This window comes from Aotus nancymaae, unplaced genomic scaffold (genome assembly GCF_030222135.1).
Source record: "Aotus nancymaae isolate 86718 unplaced genomic scaffold, 86718_ANA_hifiasm-v0.15.2.pri h1tg000059l, whole genome shotgun sequence".
NCBI classification, from domain to species: domain Eukaryota; kingdom Metazoa; phylum Chordata; class Mammalia; order Primates; family Aotidae; genus Aotus; species Aotus nancymaae.
Window position 1 is genome coordinate 53,819,547 of NW_026988473.1, and position 10,470 is coordinate 53,830,016.

At 42.8% G+C, this 10,470-nt stretch overlaps 1 pseudogene; it reads left to right on the forward strand.

Moving 5' to 3' along the window:
- Positions 1–2,130: 2,130 nt before the first annotated feature.
- LOC135270240 (keratin, type I cytoskeletal 18-like) lies at positions 2,131–5,066 on the forward strand (annotated as a pseudogene).
- The last annotated feature ends 5,404 nt before the right edge of the window (positions 5,067–10,470 follow it).

Here is a 10,470-nt window from a genome sequence, read left to right on the forward strand (position 1 = left end):
CTTGCACCTCCAAATTGTACCAACAATCCCATCTGGTATGTTTGAGAGAGCATGACACAATAATCATAAAATAGCAATCTGTTTTCACTATGTCCAAGCAGCTGTCTTGGTAAATTATCTTCATGATTCAAGGCCACACAGTGTGCTGAGGCTTGACTGTTTTGCAATCCCTGCTCAAAGCAGTGTGAAGAATCCTCACTCTCAGTTTACCTATAAAACAGCAAATGAAATAAACAGAGTCCATAAGTGCTGTATTATACATGTTCTCCAGATTGTCCTATTGAGTTCTTATTTTAGTCCAACTTCTTTTCTTTTCTTGGAGTAGAATAACTTCTGCAACTTCTCTCAAAATCAGGTGTCACTTGGCACTTCATCTGGGAAAAGCTGTTAAGTTATTACTCGCTGCATCTGAAGCATTTTCAATAGAAAAGAGTTATAGTCTCTTTCCTTGGTGTTATCACTTTTGAATGCCGCTCTCCTTTCTGTCATAATTTCCCCTTTCTTTGCTTTATTATCCTTCTTAATTTAGACTCTTCCTATGTGAGGGCCTCTGGTTCAGGCACACAGACAATACGTAAATCAGACTGTAGCAGGAGTCTCCCTTGGCCCTTTTCTTTTCTCCAGGAAGAGGTGGTAGGGTTGGACGGGCCATAGGTAATGTATAATGAAACCATCTCTATCCCCAGGCATTATTTATGGTCAGTCCTAGCTTGGCCAGATGAGGTGAGGCTGATACCCAACCCAAGGTTTCCTTTGGAAGACAGAGAGAGAAGTTCAAAGTGACTAGGTAAAATCTCACCTAGTTACGTGACGTTGTCTGCAACACAATTGTCATCCCACCTCATTCTTGGAGCCCAGACTTGTGAGGTGAGAGAGGGGATTGTGTCTCAGCATCCTCTCCGGTTTCCTCACTCCTATTGCTAGTACCAAGAGGCTTTCCAAGGCATTTTCCCTTCATTCAGAGACATATTTGGACAAATCTTATACCTGTCCAGTGAGTGAGTCAGCTTTTCATGCTCTTATTATTAACAACAAATACTCCACTTGCCCATTCCAATTTTGAAACCACTGTGATATAGGTCACAGGGGAAATGATATGTCTGTAATATGTTATGGTTTGTAGCCCATTTTTATATACTGGCTATAATATAATGACCCTGGTTTAAGGATACTATGTAATTCTTATTTAAGCACAATTTTCCTAAGAGTATACTTAAAGTCTGAAATGAAGTTCTCTCTGTTCTAATCTAGAAATATTTGTTTTTCAAATATATATGCTTTTTATTTATAATGCCTCAAGTCTTCCTGACGTTTTCTTAAACTTCTTCCTGTTCACCACTATCCCAATATTGGACTTTATATTCTGTGTTTTCTGCCTATGCCCCGCTGAAGAATAGGCCTATGTTCTAGGTTCAGATGCCTAAAATGGCTGTAGCCCCTGTTGGCTATGGGGAGGGAAGTGGCAGGGTAGAACTTAGGACTGGAAAATAGCTTCTGGAGCCTCAGAGTGGGTGGGTCAGATGGTGCATTAAACAGTCACAAAGAGCAGTTACAGTACAGCCTCCTTGAGCTGCTGGTTCTGTTTTGGAACCAGGAAAATTATGAGAAGAATGAGAGTAATGTAGGGACCCAGGTGTTCCATATAAGCAGGAAGGAGTAATTCTTCTGGTAGAAATGCAGCAGGCCTGTGGTTGAAGAGTCAGATGCTGCCAATATCCCCAGATTTGCTGTATCCCTGCTTTCCTATGGGGGCAAAGTTTTTTTTTTTAATGTGACCTATATGCTACCCATTTAGACAAAACTGAGATTTCCAAAGTGAAGGTTCTTGAATTAAATCTATACCTTCATTATTGTCTGTGATAGCTGTAGATCAGGAGACTCAGTGAGTTTAGTTATCACCTGTAGAAGGTTGCCATGGAAGCACCAGAAAAGATAAGGCCATTAATCTCAGCTGCCTTGATATTTCCCTCCTGGGCTTCCAGTTGCATCCTGCCTTGCCTCCCAGTGCTTTTTCCTGCTACTCTGGGACAGAAAACCTTTCCCATTGCTCAAGCCACTATACTCAGAAAACTTCAGACTGGGGATGGGGTCAATTTTTTATTTTTTGTTCATTGACCCAGCAAAAGGAATATGGTAACCAACTGGAAACAAATCCAGTGCCTTCAGAGAAATGGATTTATTTCTTTGGAATCTGGCCACGGGTAAGTTTGTTCAGTGTGACTAACAGTATAAAGAGGCTTTTATTTGAATGTACACCTGAAGCTGTAGTTGTTTTCTAATTCCAGTTCTACCTTTTGTCATCCTTTGTTAACAACATCTAGTTCTAGTTTCCAAATACATCTTACATGAAAGAATGGTGCTCCTATTACCATTTTGGAAGTGTCTAGAAATTTTGGAGCTCTTTACTGAATAGTGACATTGGTTCTAAAAAAAAAAAACTTCACTGATTTAAGGTAGGAGGAGGGGAAGAGTAATATCTACTCTAAGACAAAGAGATTGGGCTGCAGGTTGCTGGAAAGTCCTAATCTCTGGTAGAGATTCTGTGTGGACCTAACCTGGGAACTTTGGATGTGTTGATCATCTCTGTCCTTAATGAGGTCTTCCCATTCTGAAATCCAAAAGACCAGTCTACTAAGAAATCTCTGAAGGATTTTTGTTGCTATACTATTCAGCCACAAAATATTTGGTACATGTATTATATATATATGTACCAAATTTTCTTTCCCCATTCATCTGTTGATAACATTAGGCTGATTCCATATCTTGTTATTGCAAATAGTGCTGCAATAAACATGGGAATATAGAGATCTCTTTGACATACTGATTTAAATTTCAGCTACAAAAGGACACAAAATCCTGTCATGTGCGACAGTATGCATGAGCCTGGAGGACATTATATTAAGTGAAATATTAAGACAAAAAGACAAATATCATGTGATCTCATTCATATGAAGAATATGAAAAAGTTTTCTATAAAGTCTTATAGAAGTGGAGAGTAGAATGGTGGTTACCAGAGTCTGGATAGTTATGTGGGAGGGAGGGAGTGAGAGATGTTGGTCAAAAAATAAATAATTACATTTAAATTAGAGGATGCTCTTCAAGATATCTATTGCACAGCATGGTGACTATAGTGATGACATATTGTATTCTTGAAAAAAGAAAAGACGGTGAATGTTGAGTGGTGTTCTCACTATAAAAATGATTGCCATGTGAGGTAGTGCTTATGCTAATGAGCTAGAGTTAACTATTCCACACTGCATATATACTTTAAAACATCATGTTGTACACAGTAAACACATGAAATTTAATCTGTCAATTAAAAGCATAATAAAAGAAAACTCTAAAGGAACCTTGATGGGTAGTATTGAAAAAGAAAATGAAAACCGTAATTTTGAGCTGACCCAGAAATTGAACCAAATTAAAGAAGTTCCTGTATCCAATCCAACTCAAGAGTCATGGTGCCATATGATCCAAACCAAGATTAAAGTTATATCCTAAGGAAAATAAATGGAGGAGTGTTTAGTTTCCCATAATTTCCCATAACTCTAGACCTCTGCTGTTCGATACAGTTGTTAATAGCCGTATGTGGCTATTAAGCCCTTGAGATGGGGCCAGTCCAAATTGCAACATGCTATAAGAGTAAAGTGCACATCTGATTTTGAAGACTTAGTACAAAAAGAAGAATGAAGAATACGAAATAGCTGTTTCACACTTTAAAATACTGATTACATGTTAAAGCGGTCGTTGGCGAAGACTGAGTCCTGTCCTCTCGCTCTCCTCCCCGGACAGCGGGAGCTACACTGCTCGCTCCACCTTCTCCACCAACTACCCGTCCCCGGGCTGTGTCCAGCTGCCCATCTACTGCACCCGGCTGGTCAGCAGCGCTGGTATGCAGGCGCTGGGGGCTCAGGTTCCCCGATCTCTGTGTTCTGCTCCACCAGCTTCCAGGGTGGCTTGGGGTCTGGGGTCCTAACCCCGAGGATGGACAAGGGTCTGGCAGGAATGAGGGGCATCCAGAACGAGAAGGAGATCATCTAAAGCCTGAATGACTGCCTGGCCTCCTACCTGGACGGAGTGAGGAGCCTGGAGACCGAAAACCAGAGGCTGGAGAGCAAAATCCGGGAGCACCCGCAGAAGAAGGGACCCCAGGTCAGACTGGAGCCATTACTTCAAGACCACCTGAGGGCTCAGATCTTCGGAAATACTGTGGACGATGCCCGCATTGTTCTGAAGATAGACAATGCCTATCTTGTGACTGATGACTTTAGAGTCAAGTATGAGACAGAGTTGTCCATGGGCCAGTCTGTGGAGAGCAACATCTATGGGTTCCACAAGGTCATTGGTGACACCAGTGTCACTCGGCCGCAGCTAGAGACAGAGATTGAGGCTCTCAAGGAGGAGCTGCTCTTCTGAAGAAGAACCACGAAGAGGAAGTAAAAGGCCTACAAGCCCAGATTGCCAGCTCTGGATTGATCATGCAGGTAGATGCCCCCAAATCTCAGGACCTCACTGAGATCATGGCAGACAGCAGGGTGCAATATGATGAGCTGGCTCGGAAGAACCGAGAGGACCTGGACAAGTACTGGTCTCAGCAGATTGAGGAGAGCACCACAGGGGTCACCTTGCAGTCCGCAGAGGTCGGAGCCCCTGACATAATGTTCACAGAGCTGAGACATATAGTCCAGTCTTTGAAGACAGACCTGGATTCTATAAGAAATCTGAAGGCCACCTTGTACAACAGCCAGGGGGAGGTGGAGGCCTGCTATGCCCTGCAGATGGAGCAGTTCAACGGGATCCTGCTGCATCTGGAGTTGGAGCTGGCACAGACCTGAGCAGAGGGGCAGTGCCAGGCCTAGGAGTAGGAGGCCCTGCTGAACATCAAGGTCAAACTGGAGGCTGAGATTGCCACCTACCGCCGCCTGCTGGAGCATGGCGAGAACTTCAATCTTGGTGTTGACTTGGACAACAGCAACTCGATGCAAACCATCCAAAAGACTACCACCTGCCGGATAGTGGACGGCAAAGTGCAGCCTGAGACCAACACCACCAAAGCTCTGAGACATTAAGTCAGCAGAAGCAGGATACCCGTTAGGGAGCAGGTGGACAGTAAAAAAATTCAGAGGTAAAAAATATATTGGTTACATGTTAAAGTGATAATATTTTAGATATGCTGAGTAAAATAACATTATTAAATTCAATTCTACATGCTTTCTTTTACTTTTTAAAGATGGCTACTAAAAATTTTAAATGACATACGGTTTATATTATATTAATATATCTCTTATAGTCACTATAGGGCTGCTATAGAGTATAGGGAAAGTTATAACGTATTAGGCAAAATGGAAGGGCCAATTGGTGTCTTCCAACCTATAAATATACTTTCATATATTTACACTTACTTCTCACTTTGAGAAACAGGTTTCTACTTTCTCAGAAAAGAGAGGGAAGCTGAGTCTAGGAGGGTCCAACATACATTCATTAGGACAACTGCCACTGTTGATGAAAAAAATGGGTGAAGGTGGGCTTCCTCAGACTGTTAAAAAAGGAGTATCATCTTTCTAGAGATGACTGCATTTGCTTTTTTTTTTTTTTTTTGCATTGGCACAATCTTGGCACACTGCAACCTCTGCCTCCCGGATTCAATCAATACTCCTGCCTCAGCCTCCTGAGTAGCTGGGATGACAGGCATGCACCATGCCCAGCTAATTTTTGTATTTTTAGGAGAGACAGAGTTTTACCATGTTGGTCAGGATGGTCTCGATCTCTTGACCTCATGATCCGCCTGCCTTGGCCTCCCAAAGTGCTGGGATTACAGGCATAAACCACCACGCCCAGCCCTGCATTTGCTTTTCAACAGGCCTCCCATCATCTACGGTTGACCTCTTCTCATCAATTCTCATAGGACAATATTTTGTTAAGGAGATTTTGGTCATGTCTCAATCCTCTGCTTAAAATTCTTCATGGTGTGCCATGGCCTTTTAACATGGCCTAAAAGACCCAGCATGCTCAGGTTCCTGCTTAAGCTCTAGGCTCAGCTCCTGAGTACTACAATTGCAAATTTTAACAATCCTTTCAGGTCTTTGGAAAATACCAGAGTTCCTTTGCTCCTGCTTCACAGGCTTGTGTCCCCAGCCTATCCCCACGCCTCCCTTCACTTTTAACCAATTCTTATAGGCACTAACTTGAATAGGGAGGGCTTTCTTGAACTCCCCAGACTTGGGAGGTCCTATGTACTTAATATATCTCATCCAATGACTAGTGAAAATCATTTTATCATATAGCTATTTATGAACATTTAATAGACTATCTGGAATTGGTAGATACCTAATCTACCAATCTACTTATTTGTTCCCAAGGACAATGTGGCCGAAGTGGAGTGGGAAGCTTTGCTCCCCCTAGCGGAGAAGCTCTGTTACTTCAATGGGAAGCTCTGTTAAGGAGTGACAGGGATGGGATCAAGGAAAGGATCTGCTTGGTGATGGAAAAATAAGATAGAGAAGGCCTCAGTCCATCTCACTGGGAACTTCTGGGGATAGACTATTGGAGAAGACCTATTTGTCTCACATGTACCATGGCAATGGGGTTGAGGCCCTTGAGTTTGTTACAATTCTAAAGAGGAGAGGAAAAATGCTTAACTCACCTGAGGCAGGCAGCGTTTGTCTTTTTTTCAGAAACAGACTCTGAAGCAGAAATTTGCATGCGGGAAGTTTGTCAAGAAACACACAGGAGAACAATAATTGTCAGGGAGCGAGAGGAGCAAAACGGGGCAGAAGAAGAAATTAAACTGTGATCTAGTTGTCTCAGATGCCTCAGCTAACCCAGTGGGACCTCTTGAGCTAGGATGACTGTAGTGTTGTTTAAGATTGAAGGAAGGGGGCCAGGACTTTGTATTCTTGTATCAGCAGTCGTTGGTTGTGAACTGCACTGGAGAAGGAAAAGTAACCATGGGTGAGGTCTCTGTCTTTGGCCAAAGGGGAGCGACTTAGTTATGAACTTCCAGCAGTCAACACTCCTAGCATCTGAAAGAATGAGCACATTGAACCATAACATCCACTAATGAATTTACTAGGGTTGAAATTGTTCTGTGAGAATGAGAAGCCTGAGCTCACAGAGCATGTGAAATTTTCCAGCTTACAGCATGAGGTTTCCTATCACGCTGTCAGGATGTGCAGGCTTGGGGGTAATGACCAACACTGGACAGACGTGGGCCACCTGGTTGCATTCAAGAGCCACTCCCTGCTTGGCCTCTCTGCCCAATCACCCATCTCTGTGGGCTGTATACTTAGCTCTGTGGCTTTCCAGCCAATCTGGGGGCTAATTTAGGCTTTGTCCAGGTTGTGTATGAGTCCTCTGGGACCTGCCAATTGGTAATAATATCCAGCTTGCCCAGTGGTGCTCACAGTCACCATCACTGCCTTGGGAGAGTATCAAGTATAAACTTTCCTTTCAGATGAAGATGACAGAAACAGTGACAAGTTGGTGCACAGGAATTCAGCAATGGAAAATGAGGCAAGCTTTTGGGCTTATGACTGGGGGAAGACTATTGCCAGCTGAATTCTGCCCTTCTTACAGCCCTTGTGACAGGGGTTATTTCTTGGCTTATCTAGTGTGGCTCTCCCAATACCTCTGGCCTGACACTTCTTAGTAGTCTTAACTTTATTTCCCTCCGAGTTAGATTAGTTGTTCTCTCCAAGCCTGACTCCTCAAACAAACTGTCTATTCCCGGCTTTTACCATTTAGATACTAGTGGGCAGGGAGGCTCTTTTACAAAATGTGACCTGTCCCTCTCTCCTTAATCTCCTTCTTAACAGTAACCTGGACTCTGTGAGAGTTGGGGAAAGGGAGAGAAAAGAATATAGATGAAAAGTGATTAGGGTAGGGCTGAGAGTTAACCTGTGAACATACGGACACCTCCCAATCTCTTTAAGCCTTCATGGTCAGCCTGAGGCATTCACAGGGCCATTTGGCATGGTCCTAGGTGGCATCCTCACCACACATATTGTGCATGTAGACACAGCTGATTTGCTACATTTACCCAAGTTTTGCCCGAGCTAGTAATCATGTTTCATATATTTGGAAAACTTTAGCTGCACAGACCTCAAGGGATGTGTCTGATGTCCTCTTTGACATTTGTGCAGCCCTTCTGAATAGAAAATCCTCTTCATCATTGTTACCCACAAGCTAGGGCAGAGGGTCGTGATGGAGATTGAACTGGACACTTAGGGAGTTCCTGGGGCTGAGCAGGGAGGGTTGTAATGGAACCTTCTTGAGTTTTCCAGAAAATTCTTCATGAAAATTCCCAGACCTTCCTGAGTCTGGGAATTTTCTCCCTTTCCTAGTTCTTCCTGTGTTTCTGAGTCTCCCTCCAGGCTGACCCAAGACTTTAAAGGGCACATCCTCAAAGACAGCCCAGAGACCAGGAGAACAGTGCCCTGTGCCAGGCTTATTTTATCATCCATGTTGTGAGCTCTGCCTCTTAGTGCTCGAGTTCTGTATCTTCCTCTTTATTAGGTCATTATCATGGACCCATTGTTTCTGTGCCCTCCCTCCCCTACTGTTTCTGTAAGTTCTTGCCTCTTCTTTTTTTTCCCCACTATCATGGAGTCCAGGCCACTGTTAAGAAGGAGATTGAAGAGAGATGGCCAGATCATATCCAATAGATGAAGCCTCTCTGCCTGCTAGAGGCAGTGCAGAGTGATTACTAGGGACCAAAGGAACCCTCTTATTTCTGAACACATCCAGGATTTCACCATCTTCTCTCATGACAGAGATTCAGCAGGTCTCTTTCTGCCATGAAGCACCCAGAGCATCACTCAAAATAAGGACTATTGAGGCTCAATCAGTAACCCCTTCAAAAGACACGCCACTGTTTGCTACATGATTCCTATCCTTAAATTTAGCCTCTGCCTTATCACCTTCCTGTGATTCTCAGTCTTTTAAGACACTAATACACTTATTTGTTTTTTAATCGAATCTAATGAGTGTTTATTTATTCGTCCAATGTTACTGATTACCGATTAGACTCCAGGTGCTTCTGGAGCTCACCCTGGGGCTGCTGAAATAAGTAATGCAGAGTCGCTGCACTTCAAAGACTGACGTGCTGGCTGCTTTAGAGTGTGAGGTCATTAATGCAGGGAAAAAGTGGTAAAGGCATTACAATAGGAAAGAAAAGGAGACATGTCATAGTATCTTACAGAATTTGAGCACAACTTCTCAAAAGATAGGTTGCTTGGATTGAATTAGATGAATAAGTACCCTCTTTAGTAATTGTCCTCTGCTTTGCGACTGAAGAACTAAATACAGCTTTGTCTTTAGGTTCCTGAAAATGAAGTCTTTCTGCTTTTCCTCTAAGAATCGTAGAGGGACCTCCTGTTTAATAACAATTAATTACAATTTATTTAAAAAGTTCAACAGCTTTAAGAGTAGTGGTTTTGGTTACATGGATGAATTGCACAGCGATGAAGTCTGGGCTTTTAGTGTACCCATCACCTGAATAGTGTACATTGTACTGAGTAGGTGATTTTTTTTTTTTTATTTTTTTTTATTTTATTTTATTTTTTTATTGCATTTTAGGTTTTGGGGTACATGTGAAAAACATGCAAGGTTGTTGCTTAGGTGCATACGTGGCAGTGTGATTTGCTGCCTTCCTCCCCTTCACCCATATCTGGCATTTCTCCCCATGCTATCCCTCCCCAATTCCCCACCCCCCCGCTGTCCCCCCCACTCCCCCACAACAGACCCCCATGTATAGTGCTCCCCTCCCTGTGTCCATGTGTTCTCCTTGTTCAACACCCGCCTATGAGTGAGAACATGTGGTGTTTGATTTTGTGTTCTTGTGTCAGTTTGCTGAGAATGATGGTTTCCAGGTTCATCCATGTCCCTACAAAGGACGCGAACTCCTCGTTTTTAATGGCTGCATAATATTCCATGGTGTATATGTGCCACATTTTTCCTGTCCAGTCTATCATCGATGGGCATTTGGGTTGGTTCCAGGTCTTTGCTATTGTAAACTGTGCTGCAATGAACATTCGTGTGCATGTGTCCTTATAGTAGAACGATTTATAATCCTTTGGATATATGCCCAGTAATGGGATTGCTGGGTCAAATGGAATTTCTATTTCTAGGTCCTTGAGGAATCGCCACACTGTTTTCCACAATGGTTGAACTAATTTACACTCCCACCAACAGTGTAAAAGTGTTCCTATTTCTCCACATCCTCTCCAGAATCTGTTGTCTCCAGATTTTTTAATGATTGCCATTCTAACTGGTGTGAGATGGTATCTCAATGTAGTTTTGATTTGCATTTCTCTAATGGTCAGTGATGATGAGCATTTTTTCATATGCTTGTTGGCCTCATGTATGTCTTCTTTTGTAAAGTATCTGTTCATGTCCTTCGCCCACTTTTGAATGGGCTTGTTTGTTTTTTTCTTGTAAATCTTTTTTAGCTCGTTGTAAATTCTGGATATCAGC